The 23940-nt window shown below is 43.9% G+C and overlaps 2 protein-coding genes across 12 annotated transcripts in view; one reads left to right on the plus strand and one right to left on the minus strand.

The window, feature by feature from the left end:
* Positions 1-3151, minus strand: part of KMT2E (lysine methyltransferase 2E (inactive)) — a 113607-nt gene extending 110456 nt beyond the window's left edge. For all 3 annotated transcript variants that reach the window (XM_075016695.1, XM_075016677.1, XM_075016686.1), the window contains exon 1: positions 2881-3151. The gene's annotated coding sequence lies outside the window, so the exon portion shown is untranslated. The remainder of the gene's footprint in view (positions 1-2880) is intronic.
* A 215-nt stretch (positions 3152-3366) lies between these two features.
* Positions 3367-23940, plus strand: part of LOC142024640 (uncharacterized) — a 105559-nt gene continuing 84985 nt past the window's right edge. For 6 of the 9 annotated variants that reach the window (XR_012648505.1, XM_075016792.1, XM_075016806.1 and 3 more), the window contains exons 1-2: positions 3367-3830; positions 4559-5968. The gene's annotated coding sequence lies outside the window, so the exon portion shown is untranslated. The remainder of the gene's footprint in view (positions 3831-4558; positions 5969-23940) is intronic. The other 3 variants (XM_075016801.1, XM_075016833.1, XM_075016814.1) reach the window with 2 other exon arrangements.

A 23940-nucleotide genomic window follows, 5' to 3' on the forward strand; every position in this document is an offset into this window, starting at 1 on the left:
AGGCAAAGCATTGCTGTCCCATTTTAAAGATGGAGAAAATGACTCACACAAGGTCACCAAGGAAGATCTTCTGATTCCCCAGGAAGTGTAGTGGTAAAGATGTTACTTACACTGCAGACATTTCTCAGATCACTTATAAGGTATCGATGCTTGTTTTAAACTGTGTGTGGAAGAGTACACTTCAGATTCAGCTTGTGTAGCCCTAGTCATGTAAGATATACCCCTTTGTTTCTTGATATTTGAACAGAAGTCCTATAAGCATTACAAACTTAGGCAACAGAATAAAAACATAGCAACCTATGGAAATTATCAGAATACTAATAAAAAAACCCACTCAAGTTTACCACAGACCTTTTAGCCAGCCCCAATTTATCAAAGTGTATAACTGAGTGAAATAACACGTGGATTTAAATTTCAAAAGTCCATACTCCAGCAGTGTGTTGATCCAGTAATGTGTGCCCTGTTATATTAAAGCACTACTTCCGTGGTTTAACTCTCACAGCCTTTGGCCTCACCACACACTAGGCATGCCTTACAGGCCTATTAATGCATACCTTCAAAGTCTTGTTGCTTAGCTGACGCAGATATAAAGAAGAAATCATCAATTCTTGCAAAACAGAGGAAGGTAATATTTGTAAGTTAAAATTATTTGCGCACTAAAAATGGTTTTCTACTGGAATAGCATTTCACATTTGGCTCTTAAAATCCAGAAGGTTCCAACAATACACTAAAATGGGAACTTGCATATCATTTAATAGGGCCAGCAGGAGTTTGACTTTACACATTTCTTTTTACTTATTGTAAATTTAGTTCAACATACTAAAAACATGACAACTGCATTAAATTCATCAACCACTAAAATAGTATTTATTTTTTTCGCTCCCTTCCTTCTCCTTCCCCCACCACACATCACCTTTTTATGATGATAGTAAAAGGTTCATATGTCATTTGGGACAGGAAAAAAGACTAGGTACTGTAGTATCACTTAATTTTTAGTGCCTTATCAGACAGTTTTTACAATTTAAACATATATATTTTGCTAACAAAACAATTTTCATGCTAAAAATTATTTGTGGGCAAGAAAGCTTCATACCTGAAGAACCAAAAGTAACAGGTTTTAATCTTGTCTGGATATATCTTTGAACACTAACATCAAAATATTAAATTAATATTTCCAAAATAATAACTTTACTTTAACACCACGATCTCCAACAAAGAAGTACTTTGTCAAAGATTAACCTGACAGTCACACATTCAATGACTGTTTCAGAATATAGTTATGATGGTTTTACTCTGTCTTTTTGGTTAAGTAATATTTCTCCTTATTTTAGTCATATTATAATGGTACATATCTAGGTGAACTATCATGGATATAGGAATTCTCCCAAAACACTATTAAAACAAAAGTGAAGAGATTAGCACGGCATACAAACACACAAAGATACAAACACACCCCCCAAGAAGCCACTTGAATGTATCGTCTCCCCCTCCCCCACCATTAAGAGTGGTCTCGTTCATTTGCCTCTCTCACACATAGCCAATAAAATTATTCGGTTCGGATACAGCATTTTATTCATAGTAAAGTCAAGACATGTTTTGTGCATGATTTGAAGAAAACAGCCTTTTCATTTAAACGTAACAAGCCAGTAATGTGCTGCAGACAAACGCACTGCATGGGGTGTGGAGGACCCGAGCTGATTAGATTACCACAACATCAGCCTGAGGCCGCCATTTTTAGAATCTCTAAAGGACAAAAGAGGGAAATTACAATTTTTACTCCACATCTCCTATAAGTAACTTCAGAACTACAACGTTTATGGTCAAGCATCAACGTACAAGACCTCTGGTCATAGCCATCTCTTTCAATTCATTGAGGTAGGTCTCCGAGAACAAAATGCCTTTTCGTTATTAATCCCTTTAGGATGAGGTAAATAAACTGAATTCTTAAATTCCGTCTTTAATAAAAGGCGGTCTGTACAATTTTAGAAACCTCAGGATTTTTACCTACAGTACATTCCTAAGTATTGGGAATACAGGACCTTTATAATCGGACTACATTATCTTTCTTCTACCTTATTTAGTACTACACAGTGGACCGTTTGTTTCTCCTCCCCTACGTCTGCAGCAGTAGGGTCTACTCCACTAATGCCTGTCAAGAAAGAGATTTAGCTGTAGCTCACACGGAAACACGAATGCTAGCTACAACTAAAACAAGGCGGCAAAGATGAGTATTATAAATATTCCTTGGGCTCCTCACTGCCTCTACAAAGGGGTGGGCAGAATCGCCCCCTTTTAAATTGACACAGAAACTCTTTAGAACTGTTTTCCGTTTGTTCAGGTTACACCACAGACGAGATATTCGGGGGGGAGGGAGGGACGGAGGGGGTGTGGAAAGGAGAGAGTTTAGGCCTATAACGAGCCATTTTAGTATCGCAGAACAAAAATATACAGGATGGGGAGACTGTTTGCTAAGCTTCATGCATACGGTATGCAATCAAACTATTACACATGCCTGCCCTTAAACTCTGGGGTCTGCATACATTTATGCTGTATGTCACATAATATCCCCTCTTGGCTTTCTTTGGGGTTGTAATCATAATGCATAAATCCGGCATAACTGCCAAAAATCCCCTCGGCACCTTCAGTTACTGTAACCCGCCATATTCACGAGATATAACGATTCGCTTACATTTTCAAACCACCCCGTACAACATAAAACACAACCACAGCAATTTATACAGGATCACGGACCTGTTAGGGGAGAGGGGATCTCCCGCCCCACCCCTCCCAGATGCAAAGGGATGCCCCCCTAAGGTTTTAACCCTTACTGGAACCCCCCACCCCCTCACCAGGACGTGCTAATCATAACAGGAGACTCACCTGTAATGGTCACAGGCCAGGCAGCAGGACCCCCTTAGCTGAGCCCCTTTCCTAGCCCAACCAAAACAATGCAACGGCCCCACTGCGGATGCCCCTAGACTGGGTAGGACTCAGCCGTCAGCCGCCTATGGTCTAGGTAAGTAAGCGGAGGAGTCCCGCAGACCAGCTCGGCACTCAGAACCCTGCAGAGCCCAGCTGAAAAGCACCTTTGCCTTGGGACCTATGCACAAACCCCGCTGCCGCGGCTGCTCTAGTCTCCCTCCTCTCAGCCTCCTACGCTCCCTCTATGTCACTGCCTCTCTCTGGGAAAATGGCGTCCTCCACTCTCCCCTCCCTCCCCCCCCTGCACGGGGCTTACCCGCCCCGCCCGGCAGGGGCAAGGTTACCAGGGCGAAGCTAAACAGCCGCCATTTTGCTTATGGGCTGGGATGCAGTCTGTGTCCGTTAAGTCCTCTCGTGCTATGTCCATTTTAGGAAGGGGGGGGGGGGTCCCTGACGCTATTAAATTGTTCGAGGGCCGGGGAGCGGGCGCCTCATCGAAAAATGCCCGAAAGGGACAGCGTAGGGAGCGGCCATGGGGAAGGTGAGGTGAGGGCTCGGAGGGACCATACAGGTGAATGTGCAGGATACAGGCTCGGGCCCAGACCACTGCTGCGGGTGAGCTACAGCGCGTCTCGCTAACTCGCAGCGAGATCCTGCCTATCCCAGGGCGACAGACACCCAAACCTGCCTTCAGCCTCCCCACCAGCGAGCCCCCGGCGCCAGGCTACCCCCCGACCTCTGGTGAGACCGCCGGCCAGCTGTGCTGACACACGGCCTGACTGTGGGGGAGGTGGCCAGGCTAAGGCAATCCTCCTGCGGCGGACAGACGGGGAGGGGGCTTAGAAACATGACGCCCATTCAGCGTACTATGCGGGGTTGCTGCCACGTCCGGCGGAGTCTCCTCACAGGTGAGTGAGCCGTAGCGCCGGCCTGCCTAGGGGGACCTTCGCCAAAGAACGAGACTCGAGACACCAGGGCCAGTTCTGCCTGCCAGGCTCCCCTTTAGCAATGACACATGGGTGGAGGGCACGTCTGGGGCTGCCCTGACCTGAACTAGTCAATAGCAAAGCAAAAGGTAAGCGTGAGAGACAAGCGCAGCCCCTCTGTTTATGCAGCGCTCCTTCCCTTCCCCCACGTCCCCGCCCGCCTCTGCGTGTGCTGCCCACGCACCACCCCACATTGCCCGCCTGGCTTCAGCCCCTCCGGCGATGGCTGAGAGAGGAGGGGAGGGACGGCAGCGGCAGCTTGGATTGCGTTAGACGCCCACCAGGGGCTGAGCGAGTCTCGTTTAGTGCGCAAACTCGGGACACCACATAAAAGCTGGGCTGGCACCTCTTTACCCTGCCTCGATGGAGCCGCCACAAGCGGGCGACCAGGGAAGCCACCAGCAGCGGCGCCATAGATTATTCTTCCCCGTACGGTTGGCACGGAGGCGTGTGGGGCTGTAAAGAACCGCTGCTGTGGCAGGAAGGAGTCGCGCTGGAGGGATCTGGAGGAGAAGGAGGCGGCGGCTGTAACGAGGCATCGAGTCTGGGGGGAGGGAGTGATTAAACGTCTTGTGGCCATGGCGGAGTCTGAGGGTATTTTTTTTCTGTCTAATCCCTCTGTGTATCTGTTTCTCTCTTTCTCTCCGTAGGGCGCTTGGTTGGGCTGCTCGGTCGGGTTCTGCCTCTTGTTGCGCGAAATGGCGGCCGCTGGCTTGGTGGTTTGGTTGTTTGGATTTTTTTTTTCGTGCGTGTTATTTCCCCTCCCCCACCCCTGCTTTGGCCACTTTTCCACAGCGAACCGCGGAGAGGACTGAGTCAGGAGGAAGGGGAGGGGGAGCAGACGGCGTCGAAGCCAATCGCCAGGCTGTCTGGGCTTCACAGGCGCGCCCGGATTGGCTGCCGCTGACATCATCTTGCAGCAAGGGGCAGCCGCAGCTGGGCAGGGCTGAGGAGCTGTCTGGGGAGGCTGGTGCAAAGGGAGAAAACAGGCGCCATGATCCCGACGCTGGGGAAGCTGTGAGGGCATGGCGAGCCAGGCAAGCTCACGGGAAGGGAACGCGAAGGCCTTGACAACGATCACCCGAGCGGTGGCAAGACTGTGAGGCGACAAGGGGGGGGGAAGAGGGCCCTCCTGTATTTGTAACTGCGTCAGTACAAGATGGCGCAGGGTCTCCCTGGAGAGAGACGGGAGCTGCACGTCCGCCGGAGGTCATGTGACCGTGTTGCATTCTTGTGGGGCTGTTTGGCTGCAGACCAAGCTGGCGGAGACGGCGGCTGCTAGGGAGAGTCCGCGCTTCCTCACCCGCCCTGTTCATCCCCGCCCCCGGCAGGAGAGTCTGGGTGGATTTTATTTCCCTTCCTTATTACTCGCCTGCAAGGAGGGTGTAGCCGCTGAGGAAAGTTCTCGTTTTTCGTCCCCTTCCCCACCTCCAGGATGTGGTAGCTCCTGGGGAAAGTTCATTCCTCCTCCCCCGCTTCTCTGCATTGAGCGCATAGTTGCTGCAGATGAAAGTTCTCGCTCCTCTCCCTACCCTAGCCCCTCCCTTTCCGTGGGAGCAGGGGGGAGGGGAGTAACTTTTTCCACTAGTAACGAGCAAAGCTGTCAGCCCTCTAATTGCTTCTATCTAAATTAGGTCACATTGGGGTTTCAGACTGGGTGGTCTCCGGTTTGGTTTTTTTTTTCCTCCTCCCACCCCTTGTTTCACTTGTAGGAACAACTCCTTTGTTGGTTCGATTTTCCAATAATAGTGCTTGTTGAAACCTTGGGAGTGAGACAGTTATCCTAGTTGGCCTTTGATCTGTTTGCAAATAGACCCATTTTTGTGGCTTGTATCCTTCCAAAATTGGATTGATATTTAGAGGTGGCTTGCTTTTTTTAATTTTTTTAAACTTTTAGGAAAAAGATGCCTGGGGGGTGGGGATTGACCAGTTGTGGAAGTATAATAATGGGGGGCATCACACCAACTCATCCCGTGGAGCAGCCTCAGCATGTGGCGGTGTTAAAGAACTGGTAGACTAGAGACAGAACAAATCTGTGGCGCAACTGCAATACTTTAAATGTATGTATTCTTGGATATGTGCATGTAGAAATTTTACTAAATTCATAGGAAAGATTTATGTACTATTTATAGTTTTGACTGATCAAACAAAGTGGGCATTAAAACTGTTGAGAACTTATGATCCTGCTATAGAGGGACTGTTATCCCTTGTAAATTGTTCATTTGTATTCTGTTTACTTCTGTCTCACTTTCCAGACAATAGTAAGTGAGGAAGAGGAGCTTAAAATGAAGCGTCTGACTTCTGTTATCCTCGAGACTGTAATGCAAGTAATGACTTGCTACCAACTTGCACAAGTCAATGCTTAAGTCACATGAGTGAGTTTGGGTTATGTAACTAGACTTCTGTATAGGCCCAGTTAACATAAGCCTCTTATCCTGACACACAACCAGGGGGTGGCTGACATCTATGCAACTTTAAGGAGTTTTACATGGTTGTAAATTAACTTTGCTAAGGGAGGGTCTCTCTTCTATCTAGTATCACAGTACTTTTTCTTGGATTATGAGTAGAACATTTAAAACAGAAATGCAGAGACTAGACACTGAAGTGCTGATGGCTAACTTGATTATTTGAGACCTGAAGGTTCTTAAACTTGGACTTTGTCAGGCTTTATTGTAAAGCTGGGAGATCCTGAATTAACTTCTGTATTGATTAGCCTTTTTACAAAAAGATGCAGTAAGTTTGGGAGGCTCTGAAGGTGCATTTCAGCTGGATCTCTGGCAGTGAATGAAGGAAATCTAGTATTATGTACGTATACAAAATGGTGCTTTATAAATTTGTGATTACACTTAGGGAAGTATACCTGATTCTTAAAACTAGTGGAGTTGTGTTTCAGGCTGAAATAGATCAGCTTGTCTGGATGTGCTGAAATTTGTTCCAGAATTCCAGCAACTCTCCATGTTCCTACCTGTACAATAGCCCAGAGTGCCTGTGCTGTTCTGCCCCATGGTGTTTATCTTCTATTGTCATAGGAGCACAGTGAAAATAAAATACATCTCTTTGATTCTGGTGCTTTTGGTATAGATTCCAAAGGAGTGAGAGAGCCCCATATGAGCAACCTTGATGGAAGGCAAGGAAGTGGAAAGCAGTGAGGCACAATCAGAGAGAGAGAGAAAGGGAAGAACCTATCCAAAAGAGGGTCTGTTAAAACTTTTACATTTTCTTAGAGGTTATTTCCTTTTGAGTAGAAAAAGATTATGTAGGTCTCCATTACTGCTTGTTTAACTTGCATTGCTCAGGGCTACCTGCTTTCTTTTATATAAAACTTTTTTCTTCCGTTTAAGAGATGTATTGTCCACATTAATACTGTGGTGGCTTCTGCTTCTCCAATAGGTGGGAGTAATTATGCTGGGAGGCCAGCACTCTTCTGTTGGCATAATGGTTGTGTCTACACTAGAGCAATCTGTCAAGAAACATTTGTGTCAGAAGATATCTGAGGACAGATCACAGTCAGACTGCCAAGTGGATCACAAGAGCAATCCTCTGTTCACAGAGTAGTCGAACTGACTGGCTGCTCTCCTGACAAAACAGCCAACCTTCAGAACATCAGTGGGCAGGGTTGCTCTGTGTCCCAGAAGCCCTCCCTGTTTGTCAGCAGGGGCCCCCTCTTCCCCTCCCCCCCCCCCAACAGTCTAACCAGCTTTCTGTTAACTGCCCACAGAGGCATTCTGCTTCATTGGGGGTGGGGGGGGGGAGCAGCAGAACACTGTCACCAGAACCCTTTGGGAATGTTGTCTCTCTGTGGGGTTTTGTTGGCAAAACTATCTAGGGTAGACATAGCTACTGTGTTTGAGGTGCTAGTGTGGTACAGCTGCATTAGTGTAGTGTAGACTTGCTCTGTTCCCTTTAATTGGAATTGTACTTCTTGTCTGTGTCTTTACTTGTATTCCTCTTTGGAAAGGTCATGGCTTCGGTGTAAGTAGTATGAAGAATCTTTAGGGTTGCTTTACATTATAGAAACCTTTAGTAGGTTAAAGTGAATACAACTCCTTCATATCACAAAAAATGGAAAAAAACAGTTTATGGAGGAATGGAACGGGTTATTGACTTAACTCTAAACTGGATGGTTATGTTGCAGGCCAATAGTCATAAAGATCTCTAAGATCCATAACCTCGTTCCAGAAGTGTTTTAAAACACTGGTTAGAGGTGACCTCCAGAGAACTGCAGCACCATAAGCTTGTGAGTTTTCTGTCCAGAATTGGAAGTGACATTCCATTGTCAGTACCTGGGAGTGGATTAGAAAATATCAGACCATGATAAATTACTTGAGTTTAAAGACATACTGTGGAGCTTGTGAATTGTGTGGTGGACAGCAGGCCCCAGGAAGGTTTTGGAGTGTGCTTGAGCCTAGTCTAATTGCAGTAGCTACCTATATTGTGGTGGGGGGTGTGTGTGGGTTGTTTTGTTCTTTAACAAAACAAAAACAAAAAAATCTTCAGTGTGTATTAAATCTTAAAAGTGATACGGTTTAGCAGCTTCAAGCTGTTTAAGCAGTTTCGGGAAAAAAAACTAGGAAAGTTGTTTGTGGTTTTTTTTTTGTTTTTTTTAATTGTAGGTTTTTAAGCAGTATTGTATGATCAAATGTGCATCCTGAACTACAGCAACAACTTCTTTACCCTTATTTAATTCTTAATGCCTCCATGTAAGAAGTCTGCCTATATTTAGGCTGGTACTTTTTTTTTTTTTTTTTTAAATTGTTGCCTCCTGTCCTCTACTTTTTGCCTCTTCCACACAAGGACTTAAGTGATTTTTATCCCTGTTTCCGTGCTGCCCCTTAATCAACGGAGACTTTTCTAGACTAGACAGCATAAACTGTAACACTGCAAAACAACGCCCTTTCACTCTGAAGGATACCTTTAGACATCTAAGGCTGTGCAGAGTGAGGAGAGGCTCCCAGGCTTCATCTAGCTCTAGCAATGTGAACAAGGTAGACAACAATTGGCCCGTTTGGAGGTCAAGTTCAGTATAAGTTTGTGGAGTTGGGGAGTGTTTATTTAAAATAGTGACTGAGCTGCTCTACCCTACTAGAGCTGTTTATAACTCTCCTTCACAGTATGCCATAACAAAAGCAATTATAGTAGCAAATATGAACTCCATGTGTGAAATGTTGCTATTACCTCTCTTCATTTTAAAGGGTGACATACAAAAGCGGCCTTACTAGCAACCAAACACCTCTTCACCTGAGTTCTCACTGGAGCAGATCTTCATAATAAATACATTTGACCATTTTTGGAAGCAGCGAAGTGCCAGGTGCCAATACAGTAGGGACTCCACATTCGTGAGGGCTCCATCTTAAGAACCCTTGCGAATATTGATTTGTCATGAATACCAGGGGATTCCTGGGGGAAGTGGCGGATTCCCATGCTCCTGCCCAGGGGAAGCAGCAGCTGCTGTCACTTGCAGATAATTGAATTCATGAACATTGAGTTCATGAATGATGAGACCCTACTGTACTTCCAAAGTATGGTGTGTGTTAGGAATCTTTCAGTAACTACAGTTTAGAAACATCAGTAAACTGAAACTTCTTCAGGCTTCTTAATGGTGGGTAAAATGTGTCCAAATGTGTGCATCTAATCATTTTAAACTAGAGAACACTATAGAGGTTTAAACACTTGTATTCTGAGCCAGAGTGGCTTTACCCTTGTGTCTACAGAAGTGCAGTTGTAAGCCATTCTTGGCATACCCCAATAGGATTTTTCTGAAAAATTTTGGCTAGAAATCTTATGGTTTACCTGCATGGGAGTATTCACTTGACTTGCCTTCATGTTCCTGAAGGTGTGACATCAGTACATAAAGGATTGAAGTGTCCTGAGTAAAAACTGAGTGAGATTATCCACTCCAGGTTTTTAATTTATGTGCATTGACTTCATGCCATTAGATGACACGGTCTTAGGCTTTGTCTGCACTAGCACTTGTGTCAGTCAGGCTTCACTGGCAAAAGTTCTATGGCATCAGGAAATGGCGCTATTCCTGCTTGTTGTAGCTGATTTTAATTATGTGTAGGAAAGCTCCCAATGAGCATAGCAAAGCTGCACAGGAGCCCTCTGTAATGTCTGTCGTGTACATACACCCTCAGAGCGGAGGTGTCAATTTTTGATTGAGGGGGGCATGCCATGATTTTTGGTAAGTGGTCAAAGGCTGCACTTCTCTAGAGCGTGTGCAGTGTTTGGGATGGAGGCTGAGTGCAGAAGGAAGACTAGGACTGGGGTGGAGGAGAGGGTGTGGGGTCTGAGGGGGAGTTTGGATAAAGGAGGGGGTGGTGACCTGAGTAGGGGATTAGGATGCAGTGGAGGATTCTAGCCCAGGGAAGGTGTGTAGGATATATGAAAGATCTAGGAGGGAATTGGGGGTTCTAGAGGCAGGCTTTGTCCAGCCAGCATTTAGCTAAGCAGTGCCTGGCCAGCTGCACTCTCAGGCGGGCTACTCTGGCTTCCAGCAGCCTGAGAGTGCTCAAAACAACTGGCTGCTCCATTTGGCTCTTTGTTGGAGGGGGTAAGGCTTTGCACACTGTTCCTGCCCCCAGCAAAATCTCTCCACTCCTCTGGCAGGCTTCTGGCCAAGAGGAGATGAAAGGCTTTTGCCTGGGGTGGGTAGAGAGACAGTGGGCTAAGCCCTCCTCCTGGATCACAGAAAGACATAGGGAGTAGCTAGCTGCTTTGAATGACGCCTGCCTTTGCAGCACAAAGCACTTATGGACTGGATTGAAAGGCTTAGCAAGGCTCAATCTTGCCTTTCCCTACCTTAGAATATTTTAATTAGGTTTAAATTGTCAATTACATCTCAAATCATTTATTTTGGTGAAAATTTTCACTTCCAAAAGATAATTTTTGTTTGCTAATATGCATTGATTGCAGTTCAACTTTAAAACTACTCACTTGTTACCATTCTAGAGTAACATCTTGGAACAGATTCACATGCATATAAAGGCATGGCCTGCAGTTGTTGTTAGGCTCTATTTTTAAACTTGTTCTGATAGGTTCAGCAATGTTTAACAAGTTCTGCTCCACAGTCCTGAGGGCTGAAGGGGAAAAAGTCATGTACAAGCTGCTTTGTCTGGATTCAGCTGGCTATCAACTCCCATTTCCATAAGCTGTAGTGCTGGAATTACTGGTCCTGGGCTTTAAAGACATTATCTAGAAGAGCTCTCTGCTACAGAAGGGGAGAAAATGACTAACTGGATAGTGTTCGCTTACCAGTCAAGTGCCTAAAACTTTAACAAGGTTTTCATTTTTTTTTTTTTTTTTTTTAAAGTGTGTACAGTGTCAACTCTCTCCCATGGGTATAAATAGCTCTGCTGTAAAAGCACAGGAATTACTTTCTGTCAATGTTGTCATCAGTTTGCCAGAGCATGCTCATTTTTGGTTTTATAATCCAATGATAAATGTAATGCCGTGGATCTTTAGGATGAAAAGTACCATTTTTAATAGGGAACCTTAAAGCACTCCATTTGTTCCTTAACCCAGATGCAGCACTCCACTGCCTGTTACTACCCTTTCCTATCTGACAGCTCCCAGGACTGGGCGGTTGCTGTATGCTAATATTACAGATAATAGAGAGAATCCCTTCGCTGCCAGTTCCCTGACAGCAGAACTGTACTATAGCAGTGCTCCCCTCAGCAGCCCAGTTTCTGGAGCACCACCTCTGCCCACTCAGCCTGCTGTGTACTCCCTACTGGGGTTCAGCAGCCCCAGAACCAAGAGGTTGCTGGATGTTAAAATATTATGGATAATAGTGAGAATCCATTCACTGCAAGTCCCCAGGCAGTGGGGCTTCACTATAGCAGTGGTCCACTCCCCAAAGTCCTCTCAGCATGGCTTCCAGAGCACCACCTTGGCCAGCACAGCATGCTCCCTGCTCCCCTGTTCAGTGGCTTTGGCCCCAGCCTATGCTGCTGTGCAAGGGTGGGATAGCTCCCTGTGCTCTGGTCACTCATCATGCAGCTCTCTGGCAGGGGTTCAGCAGCCCCCAGTGGCTCAGGCTCTAGCTACCTGTCCCATCGCACTCCCCGCCAGGGTTTAGCAGCTCTTAGTGGCTCAGATCCCAGCCTGTGCTGCTGTGCAGTGGTTCTGGCACATGGTAGAGGAGTGCTCTCCCCCCAGCTCCCATTGGCAGTGTCAGTTGCTGAGTAACCCTGAAGCCTCCACAGCCACCATGATCAGGGAGGGATGGGGAGTGGTGGATGCAGCAGCCTTGTCTCAGCTTCTCACCCACATCCCAGTGCCAGTCCCTTTTAAGAAGGGGAAGCTGCATCGATGGCTCAGGGCAGGATGGGGTCCCTTTGTAGCTTGCAAGCAGCACAGCCTCTCAGAAGAAGAAACATAGGTGCAAGGATAGTGCCTGGTGGTAGTTACTTTTAATACTGGTTATTTTGAGACTGAATAATCTCAGTTGATTGAATGTTGTTTAAAACAGAGTTTACCGTAATACGCAGCAAGATTATGCAAGAAACTGGAGACCCTTTAAAGAAGGCTACCTAATTGACATTTAAGTGGTTAGATAAGTTTGATTCTTGTCCAACTCTTGAGGTTAAAAGAAATAAAAATGTATGGGATCAATTATGGTTTAGTCCACACTCTGATTATGGCCTTATAACCTCTATCACCATTACTTTGAAATAGAAAGACTACTACTTTTCTGTACTGTTCAACCTTGTCATAGATCTTAGTAGCTAGGTCTTTCTCATCACAAGAGGAGTTGATAGCGGATATCTAGGTAAGTTCTGGGGAGGTTGTGGTAAGAAATTCTGATGGGTTTCTATAAAGGCAGGTAAAACTGACTGAAATTTGGAGGGCTTCAGGAATGTTCAAGTCTTGTAAGGGTATTCTAAAACTGGTGGATATGAGCATACCGTATAAAATAAACATGTTGGCAGTTCTTAAGTAAACCTGTCTAATTTCCTCCTCTCTCCATTCATCCTTTTTTACTGTTAACTTTTTATCTACACCCAGGACATTCATTCAGACTTTGCCATAATAAGGGGAATAAATTGAAGGTTCAGCCTGGAGAACATTCACCATCCAGTTGCTCTGTACAAAAGTAAGGTGTGTTGCCATCAGCTTGAAGAAGCCCTAGTCATGGAATAGTACTTGGTTGTGCTGGGAGCTGTACAAATACAGACAGAGCTTGCTTCTACTTCCGTTTCAATTGCCCAACTCTTGTTTTTTATAATGTTAGCTAGTGATACAGGTGAGCAGCTGCTCAGTAATTCATGTTAGCCAAATGTTGGTGCTTATAGAAAGTTGCTGTTGGGCCTCTGTTAGCTATTTTGGGAAAGTAATGAGGTTGGAATTTGGGAGAAAATCTTTATGGCTATTGCAGTTACTGTTTTTATTTGTACACAAGCACATTTTAAGAACTGGACATCACTGACTTAAGTTGATAAAGCATTGTATCTGGACTGTATATAAGGCCTTAACAGTTCTTAAGTTTCCGCAGACAAATAAGGTATGTTCAGCTCCATCACTGTAGCAAGTTATGCAAACAATTCCTCTGTGTTCTTTCTAGCCTCTCTACTGTAGGCCATCAAAGCCCAGATGTTCATAACTCTGAATTGATTAGTGGTTGAGTAAACCAAAATGAATTGCAGTTTGTAAAATTAAATATTTTGCTGTCTATATAAATATTAGAAGTAAGGAGAGAAATTTAAGATGCTAATAAGGCCACTTCTTAGGCTCCAGTGCATAAAGTTTTGGTGTTTTAATAGGTAATAACAAGAAGCATGTGGCTTCTTGTAGTATTTTTGCTACAGTGAAATGTTAAGCACCAATTTATGCAGACTTTGTAGCTGCTGAACGAAACTTACATCCTGTTTACAATAGCAAGTACATCTAAACCTGTTCAGTGAATGTCACATGTTTGCAATAAGTAACTTCTGAAAACATCAACATTTTAATGTTGCATCTGTTCAGTGGTTGCTTTTTCTATACAGTCTGAAAGTATTGTGAAGTATGTAACTTCTTCAAACTAGTAGTGGCCAGCTTTGTAGTGATACTGCAGAATGTGTAAGCTGGATATCAAAGATACAAGTATTGGTATAAGATACTGTACCATTTACCCATCTTAAGTATAGAATTTTTGCACAAATCATGAACTTGCTCAACAGTTAAGCAGATGTGTTCAAGTTGCAGCAGAGCTGTGTGGTATGAGGTTCAGTTTGTTCAAAGAGAGTGAGAAACTTACCTGTTTAAGTTCCTTTCTAGCTTTGCAATCTGGGAAACTCAGTTATAGCACCATAAATCATTCATTCTAATTCTGAAACAAATTGTAAGTGGACAGGTAGCTCTCTGCATAATCAAAGTGGACAGATTCTGAAAACCACTGGCTAATCGCTTACCTTTTACTGCATTTGGAAAAAAATAAACTGGTAATGGCCCTGCCGTACCTATGGCTTCATTGTTCATCTAGTAAAAGGTTACTGAGGAATAAAATAAAATGTCCATCTCTGTTCCTTCTTGGAGGCTAAATTAAATCATGTTGGCCAAGTCTTGTCCCTATATAAGTATGCTAAGACATTGGACTAGGTAGCATTAATTATTATTTTCAAAGATCCCTGCTCTAATGTAGATGTAGCCCAGATTTAGGTTTTGTCTTCCCTGGCAGTTGAGGGACAAAGCTGAGAGTACTTTTAATGCACGTGTGAACAAAAGCTTTCCCCTCACCGTTCTAGTGTGAACAGTGCTTTATCAGCAGGAGGGCTCTCCTGCTAACAAAGCAAATGCCGCTCCTGGTGGGAATGGAAGCTTGGTGAGTGGAAGTTTAACATGACTATGTTGACAGCTATGTCACTAATATCTCTGTAGCAAAGTTCAGTTTTGTCTGTGCTATGTATTTAATAAGCAAACTGATCAAGATGCAATTTAGAGAAAAGCTTAATATAACATGGAGTTACTTGTGCAGAAATCCAAAAATTTAGATTGCTGTTGGGGGATGAGCTGAAAGTCAAAACTTCTTTGGTGAGAAGAGGAGAAATTTGATTGAAGCCCTGGTGTTTGAGGGAAGCAAGGGCTGGTTGAGGTAGAAAACAATGGATGTAAATGTAGGCAGAAATTTAGGAAGCATGAAAATGGAATAAGATTGTATTGGTTATGTCACTGAGAGCCATGTGTAGTGGGAATATTGTGCACAAATTGTCATCTTCCCTGCTTGGGAAGAGGTGGGACTCAGCAGAAGCATAATTTCCTTAACTCATAAAATGTGAAGGGCAATCAAAATGATCTCTTTTGTGCGGAGAGGAAATACAAGGACTCCTATTTCTCAAGTTAAAAATAACAACAGCATGGGATTGTGCTGTTTTGCTAGATAGGGAGCTTGAGGGAATCAATCACCCTAGTACTTATTGGCAGAGTGGCTCTGTTTGAACCACACTGCCAAGAAACAGGGCTTGAGGGGAAGCGGGCTGAAAAGCTATGTGGAAGACTTTGATCCAGAGCCCTGGTGTTTGGTGGTGGTCCCTGCAATCTATTCAGTGCTGTGGTGTGAGGAAACTGCACCCCCTTCTTCCTTGAGAACAAATAGAGAGCCATCTAGTTTCTCCCTTCTCCCAAACTCACTCTAACGCCCCCCCCACCCCACCCCCACTCTGAGATGATCTGCTTTGACATAATGATTAGGGCCGTACTAAATTAATGGCCATGAAATTTGGTCTCCCCTTGTGAAATCTGATCTCTTGTGTGCTTTTACTCAACACCAGGGGGTGGCAACCTGTGGCTCAGGGCCCTGCTGCTGCTGACTTCTGTTGTGGCTGTCTGCTGTAAAATAATGGAACTAAAAATTGGTTTAATGGCCAGCATGGCAGTGGGAGGGATCTGGCCAGTAAACCAATTCCATTGAGCTCTGTTACTTCAATGCAGCAGAACAGGGAGCTGCCTGCTGTGTGAGGGGGAAGTGGGGTGGGGGAGCAGCTGAGTCTGCCCCTGCCAGAACTGCGCAGCTCCACCAAGAAGGAGGAAGAGGCAGGGGGAGGCCTCCTGGGAGCTGACTGCACCTTCTTTCTGCAGGGCCAGCACCTCCTTCCAAGCAGCATCATTTCCCCCCCCCCCCCCCCCCCCGAGTCACTGGGTGGGGAGCAGCTGGGAAAGGTGAAGGCACTTTCTGGCCTGAATGTTTCAGGAGGGTAAAGAGATCTGAGAGCAGTGGGTGGGTAAGTAAGATCCAGGTTTAGTGGGCAGGTTGGGGCGGGGCAGTGGAGGTGGGTTAAGCTTGGGGATGGGGGTGGATTTGGGGGCTGAGATGGGGGTAACAACTTTCTAACAGGGACAAATGGGGGGGTGTGTGCACGTGCATGTGCCCTTTTCTTAAAATAGGGGTGATAAAAAGTGCGGTTTGATATTTATTTAGGACTGTTTCATTCACGTGCATTGGGGCTCTTGCAGTGTTGATTTTTGTATCTGAATTTGAAAAAATGTCTTCTCGCTATTTTGGTTGCAGACCCTTGCGCTACCCAATACAGATTTCACGGGGGATACCAGGGAGCAAATTCAAACTGAGGGACCTGACCCGTAATGGGAATTATGGGGAGATCAAGAGGTAATTTTAAGAGGGTCACAGTATTGTCAACCTAACTTGTGGTGGTGGTCAACCACTCAGCTCTGACAGCAGTTGTTGGCCAGGCATGCAGCTTGGATGGCAACACCCCACCCAGCAGCACCACAGAGGTAAGCATGTCAGTACAGTACCATGATATTCTTACTTCTGCACTGTTGCTGGCAGTGGCTCTGCCTTTAGAGCTCAGCTGCTGCTGTCCAGCTCTGAAGACAATGCTGCAGGCAGCAGCTGTACAGCAGTAAGAGTAGCATTACTCCAAACCCCTACAATATCCCTAAAGCGAGGGAGAAAAGAGGGGTATGTTCTTCTTCCCCCATGCCACATACTGTGTAGCTTACATGCTATTTATGAGCTCTGGGAGAGTGTGCCTCTCTGATACTCACTTCTGGAGTGGCAGGTCTGCAAAATAATACAAATGTTTATCTCAGGCACAGTATGGCCATTTATTATCAGGAGCTTAGCTGCCATGGGATGGTAAGTGCTAAGGTTATTGTGAATAGAATGTTCATAAGCATGATTACATATTAGCCTGTAAGATATGCTGAGTAACAGTTGGGTGTATATAACCAACCATTCAATGAGTATGAGGGAAAGCTAATGGCAAAATAGAAATAAAATAATTTTTTTTTTTAAATTGGATATATTTTTCATTCTAAAATGCAGTGGACTGAATTCACTTTTTACCTACCCTAATATAAATAAACATAAGCTCACTGAAGTCAATGTCTAACACTGGTGTGAGACTAGTATATGTATGTGAGAGGAAAAGCAGATCTCCTATTTGTTGCCTAATTTTGTAATGAGTAACAATGGCTGCCATTTCATTTTGAGTAACAAAGACTGACTATGTGATAGAGATGTTTCTGCTTGGAATCAAACTGCATTTAAATAATAAACTTTTAAATTTTGAAAAGCAAATTATTTTTCAAATGCCGAATCTTTGTGCTGTTTTTCTTTCCTCTTTATATTTTGGTCACAATGTTTCTAGTGAAAATTGCATAACCACCTCTAAATAGAGGGAGAAATAATGTGTATCCTTTCTTACAAGTGCCTGTTTTTAATTTCATAAAATTCTGAACGGAGAGAAATGTTTTACAAAATATTCACTAAATGCCCCAGTAATTTGTAATATTTCAGGTTATGTGTAACCCCTCCACCATCTTTGCCCACAGAGTTGGGGCATGGTTTGACTTTTATTTGATGGGCTGGGAAGGAGGTGGTGTGAAGAGACTGACTTGACAAATAGTTCCTCCCTCAGAAAAGATGTCTGTGTATCATGCTGGTGCTTTCTGTTAAGTCCCATAGAGTAGCAAGTCCAATCACAACATGCTTTTAATATTGCTTGCAAATAATACACAGAGCAGCTAAGATTGCGCCATGGCCAATAAAATTACAGTAACTTACTTCTGACTTCAGTCATGAGCAAATAGCAACCCCTAAAACAAATCCCCCCCCATTAAAGATTACAATAAAATTTAAGAAGTCTTATAGACTAACGTATTTTGGTTAGTCTGTAAGGTGCCACAAGACTTCTTGTTGTTCTCAAAGCTACAGACTAACAGGGTACCTCTCTGGTAATAAAATGTAACTTTTTTTTCCATGGACTTTTCAGTCATTGGTTCTAATGCTAGTCACAAGGATTTCTCCTAGAAGAAATTATAGTGAAGTCTTTCATAGCCAGCAGCCCAGGACCACACATGTGCCCTGTGTTCAAATATTCTGGATAACAGAGGTATATCGAGCAATGCACAGCATTAAAGAAAAATGAGATTAGATATTAAACAAATTTATGTAAAGTACTTTATTTACCAACAGTGTAGTATTGTATACTGTAAACTTATACTATATTAACTTTCTTTATTTTATTTACTTTGTACTGTGCTTATGGAAGATGTAACTAAACCTTACTTGCTTTTTAAGTTTAAAAAAAAACATTTATTTTGACTTTTCACTATACATGTACTGTGCTTATGAAACAACTAAAACTTAAACTTTATTTCACCACTTTGTCTTACAGTTAGTCAGTTATTTGAGAATGGTGGATGATCGAATGCTGGTTAAGACAATTTACTGTATAATGAAACTTCTCCAGATTTTATTTTATATATAATATATATATAATAAAAATGACTGTAGTAACCATTGCTGTCTTCACAGCAGCTCTCTCTCAATGACAGTCACATGCTCTTCACAGTTGCAGACTTAAGTACTTGCCCGTTGTATACAGCAATAGTGGCATACCACACTGCATGTTCTGAAGGAACTACAATTCATTTATAGTTGGAAAATGGTTATTAGGAGCAGAAATTAAGTCTAGTCCAGGGTGAACATTGGATGTTAGATTGGGTGGGGGGGATTGATGGGGATACAAGTAGTTCTCATTATTGTTACTGCAAAAAATACGATCTTTAATATCGCACGCTGCCAGTTCATGTGCATGCCGAAGCCATAGAAATGCCTATAAGAAGACTGCTATGTGAGAGACTCATCTTTCCACACTGTGTTTTAGTCACTGTTCAGGTAGCAGGCATGTACATTGTGATGGGTTGGATCACAGAAGTCCCTTGAGGGATTATTGCCCCACTTGCCAATTAAGGCACTGAGCCCACCCTCCTGCCCTCTGGGGCTCCCCCCCCCCCCCCCCCCCCAGAGCAACACAGTGCTGAGCTTGCTCAGTTTTGAGAGAGCTTGGCTCATAGGCCTGTTTTGGCAGCACCCAGGAATCCAACACCCCCTCCCTCAACGGGACCAAAACACTGAATAACTCTGCTATTCCATATAAAACTTTTGTGCAGAGAGAGCTTTTATATAGTCCTCCCCCTTATGAAGGAGAAACATGCACATGGGTTACTCTGCCCCCTTCCCACCTCCATAACCATTGTGTACAATGGGCTTCATAATAAACATAAGCATAAAAAGTAGGATTTAATAAAAACACTAAAGTGATGGTAAATAGACAAAGTAAATTACTAAACTAAAATAAAATATGCTAGCTAATTCTAATCTAAAACCTCTAAACAATTAGACTTGCTCTTTTTTCTGACCTAGGTCCAACAGCTTTGCCTTTGCTGAAATTTTTTTGATTCCAGGTTCTTCTTGTTGCCATCTTAGAGTGGGAGGCAATTTCAAAAGCCATCCAAGATAGAGACCTGGTTTTTCCATTTCTTAAATGGTCCTTAATGGGGCCTTCTTTTTTTTTTCCAGTCTTTCCATCCCCGTGGAAAAATATCAGACTCAAGATGGATTCTAGTAGCAGGTGGCGTGGTACTATGTCTTCCTATGATTAAGCACACTTTGAGCTTAGGGGAAAAATAAAATTATTCCCTGCTTGTTCATTTCAGTACTGAGTCCTGAAGAGCCTAAAGTATTGCTGGTGTCCTTCATTAGCATATTTAAAATTAAAACCAGTTTCACACATCATACATGTGGCTTCACATACAAGACTGATACATGTACAAAAGTAGGACATACAGATTCAGTAGACTGTAATTTTAAAAATGGTATGTTTACATGACCTATTCTTAATAAAGCATCTTTGAGTCATGCATATTCATAAACCATGGAGGGAGGGGGTTGACAGACATAATCTCTTGTATTGATTTACCAGTTTATGTGGTTATCCGAGATGAGGTGCATGCAGAACAAGCCTTGGCAGTGCACGTGTGTGCAGAATCTTTGGAATAGTTCCAGTTAAAGACAGACAAACACTTGTTCTAGCATGCAGAAGTGTCCCTAAGGGTGGAGCTGAAGATACTAAGTGTTGGGCTTGTTCCTTCTATCTAAAATTACACTGCAGCAGTGCTAGTGACACCATTCTCATTAGATGTGGTGTCTTCTATATACTCCGTTAGTCATAGTTTTTATATTAGTCCTTGTGGATTATCTGTCTAAGTGAACTTCTGAACATTTTGCCTAATTTTAATATGATTTTTTTCTAAGGCTTGGCTTAAGTAGACTTTTAAATTGGGCTCCCAAACTGTATTTTAGTATAAATACAGGGGCACATGAAAAGAAGGGAGTACCTTTTTGGGTGTTTTTGTTTTTTCCTAACATCTGGAACTCTGGAGCTCAGTTTGATTCACTATCTCAAGGTGGGGGGAGGAAGAAAGGTCAGAGACTGGAACCTCCCTCCCAGCCACTTTGCAAGTGGTGGACTCAGCTAGTAGGTTTATGGTGTCAGCAGTCTCCATGAGGAGATGCTTATGGCTCCAGTTGTCAGGTCTGTCTTAGGAAGTATAGCACCTGGTGCAGGACCTTCTCTCTGAAGGATCCTCATTACTGGTGGACCAGAGAGACATGAAGCTGCATGATCTTAAAAGACTTGACACATTGTGGTCCTTGGACCTATAGCCACAATACGGATCAAGGTGTGGATGACACCAGTTCTAGGAGAGCTGTATTGTGAGTGACATACCTACCAACTCCTAGCCCACTAACAAGGGAACTGCTGGTGATTAACTTCACATGGAATAGATTTGATAAAACACTTGAAGACAAGAAGGTGACTGATCTACTGTAACTATTGCCCTTTAAGATGTGGTGCCCCTCTCCATTCCATGACTTGCCTTCTTTCAGAGTTGATGGTCAGAAGGAACTGAACACAGGTGTGGTGGCCCCTTATCCTGGGACATGAGTGCAGCAGCGGTAGACCCAATCCTTCAGATGCCACTGGGAGGAAAAAAAATCTGTCACCAGTACATGCAGCACTTACATAGAATAGATACGAGAAACACGGCTTGAGGAGCAGTTGCGGGTGATTAGTAACCATCTTTTCTGAAGCCTCAGAGGTGCTCAGCCCTCTAGCTCCTTCCTGAGCCTGGCAGACTTCTTAAACTAGGAATTCCCTTATCTACATCACATCAGGGCTGTGCAAAGTGGGGGCATGCCCCCCCTGGAGGCTTGACATTTTTTAAGAGGGGAGTGCACTGCAATCAGCTCCCCTGCCCCCCTAGCTTCTGCCTCCCTAGCCCTCTACTTCCTTCCCTGCTGCCTCTGCTAGTGCCATCACTAAGGGAATGCCCTTTCCTCACCCCATTGCTGGGCCAATCAGAATGTTCTGAGGCCTGGAGTCAGGCAGCAGGGCAAAGCCAGTGAGTTCCCAGCTTGGAAAGACAGATGCATGGGTCACTGCAGACTGTGCATACTATGCCCTGCCCTGAGTCTCCCCCCAGGTGCTAATGTGGAGTCAGTGCTGCCTCTGGGGGTGTAGGTCTGCCTTAACCCTGGAGCAATCCTCATTTGTCAGACCAGTGCAGCTCTGAATCCCCTTGAGTCCCTCACATAGTCTGCTGGGGTCCTCCCCCAAGTACTCCTCCCTGCTTTGTGGCACTCCTTGGAGCCCCCCAGTACACCGTACCTGAGCATCCAACCTCCTCCTTGATGCCCCACACCTTTTCTTGTAGTCCTCCCCCAGGTTAGCAGGGGCCCAGCTAATTGCAGGGCTGAAAAGGCGGACCCAACATAAAATGTGTGCTCACCCCAACCACCAGAACCTGATCCAGATCAGACCTCATACAGAAGAAACTTGGGGAAGGGGGATATGAAATGGTGTGAGACTATTGATATGACACACTGGTTTTCAAATTACTTTAATCGCATCTATAAGTGTTTCCAAGCTTAAAGTTATACTTGTTTAGAAAACAAAAACATGATCATTGTAAAGAATTTCATTATAATTATATGTGGTAGGCCCACCATCTTAAGTTGCCAGATGCTTCTCATTGTAATACCTCATTTTCAGTTATTTATAAATTTGCAAAAACTTTTTGGGCTGAACTGTTCTGTGCCAGATGTCTGCTTCATGGTTTTATTTTGGTTTTGATTTACTAATTTTTTAAAAAATTCAGTCAAAATGGGTCAGCTATTTCCAAGTATTATGTTAGGAGAAAATCTGTTTTGTAAAGGTTAAAACAATCTTGAGACCTTTTGTCCTTGTGGTTTGGAGCAGGGATGAGAAAATTGTCTGTCAGTCTTTGTGTCAGGTATAGGTGATTGACATCTACATGGGTGGGATCCCAGACTGGACAAGGTGCTGAAGAAAACTAACTAGCTGGACAAAGAGAGTAACTAGGACACAGTATGTGGAGAAAATGGGCTCGTGATAGCAGAGGTATAACTGACAGGGAGGTGACATGCATGGGAATAATTGGGACTGGCTGGACAAAGAGCTGAAGGAGTTGAGGGCACAAGCATAAATAGCATTAGGAATCCAGAGACCAGGTGGGTGAGGTAATATGTTTTATTACACCAACTTCTGTTGGTGAGAGAGAGAAGCTTTCAGATTATACAGAGTTTGTATCTCTTACCAACAGAAGTTGATCCAGTAAAATATATTACCTCACCTGGCTTATCTCTTTAATATCCCGGGACCAACCTGGCTATGACAAAGGAGATCAGACAGACTGGGAGACAGTGCAAGGATAAGGGAGACAGAGACCAGATGAGGAACCGAGAGGAAGGTACAGGGAACAGGGTGGATTGATTTCACTCAATCAATTTAAAATCACTGATTTAAATCAAGTAACCAACGAAGCTAGGTCTGACTGTGGTGGGTGTGCTTAATTTTGGAGTAAGCCCCATTGAACTCACTGACACTCCTGTTTTTTGAGAAAACAAATGTAGATAGGGGTTCCCTTGGAAGAGCTGAGTTATGGTGAAGTAGAATAGGGAACAGACTTAAGGCATCGCCATTATGGTCTGTGGCCATGATGCCCCAAAAGGAGGAGTATATGTTATGTAATATAAAATAAGAAAATAACAGTGGGAACTCTAGCTTTCTCTTACTGAGGCTTTCTGAATTGTGTACTTGAGTGACAGATTCTAAACCTAGATAACTAATTAAGCCATAAGGACTAGCTAACAAAACTGTTTTGCTAGCACCATCCACTACAGCAAACAGCTTGGGAATTCACTTGTGAAATCACACATATATTAAAAGGCATACAGAGAGTCTTAAGAATGATGCATTGCTGAGTGAACTACTTCAAGTTACTAACTTGTTGATCCATTCAGCCAAAACTACTTGTTTATCCACATCATGTTCTCCCAGTAAGCAGTTTTCCTCGCAGTGTTTCATTCTTGAAACTAGGCACTGGGTCTTCTTGCACTGCTTACATTTGACATCTTTTCTTTTTTTACCCAGGGAACCAATTTCTTCCAAAAAATATTCCCAAATACGGTGTATCTCATGCTCAGAAGCCATTATAGCTTTTCTGGGGTGAGAGTGTGGAGGAATATAGAAAGTTTCTGTATGTGCTGAATAATATCTTCCCATTTTCTTTCTAATCCACTCTGTTGTTCCTTTCTATGTTTCCTCTGTCCTTTCCTATATATTGTGTCTGTTTTTAACACAGTGTCTTAACTAGCTTCTCTGCCTGGTTTGCTCAAGGTCCACCATCATATAAGTACAGAACAAAACCAACCCTGTCCAGC

Source organism: Carettochelys insculpta, chromosome 1, assembly GCF_033958435.1.
Source record: "Carettochelys insculpta isolate YL-2023 chromosome 1, ASM3395843v1, whole genome shotgun sequence".
NCBI classification, from domain to species: domain Eukaryota; kingdom Metazoa; phylum Chordata; order Testudines; family Carettochelyidae; genus Carettochelys; species Carettochelys insculpta.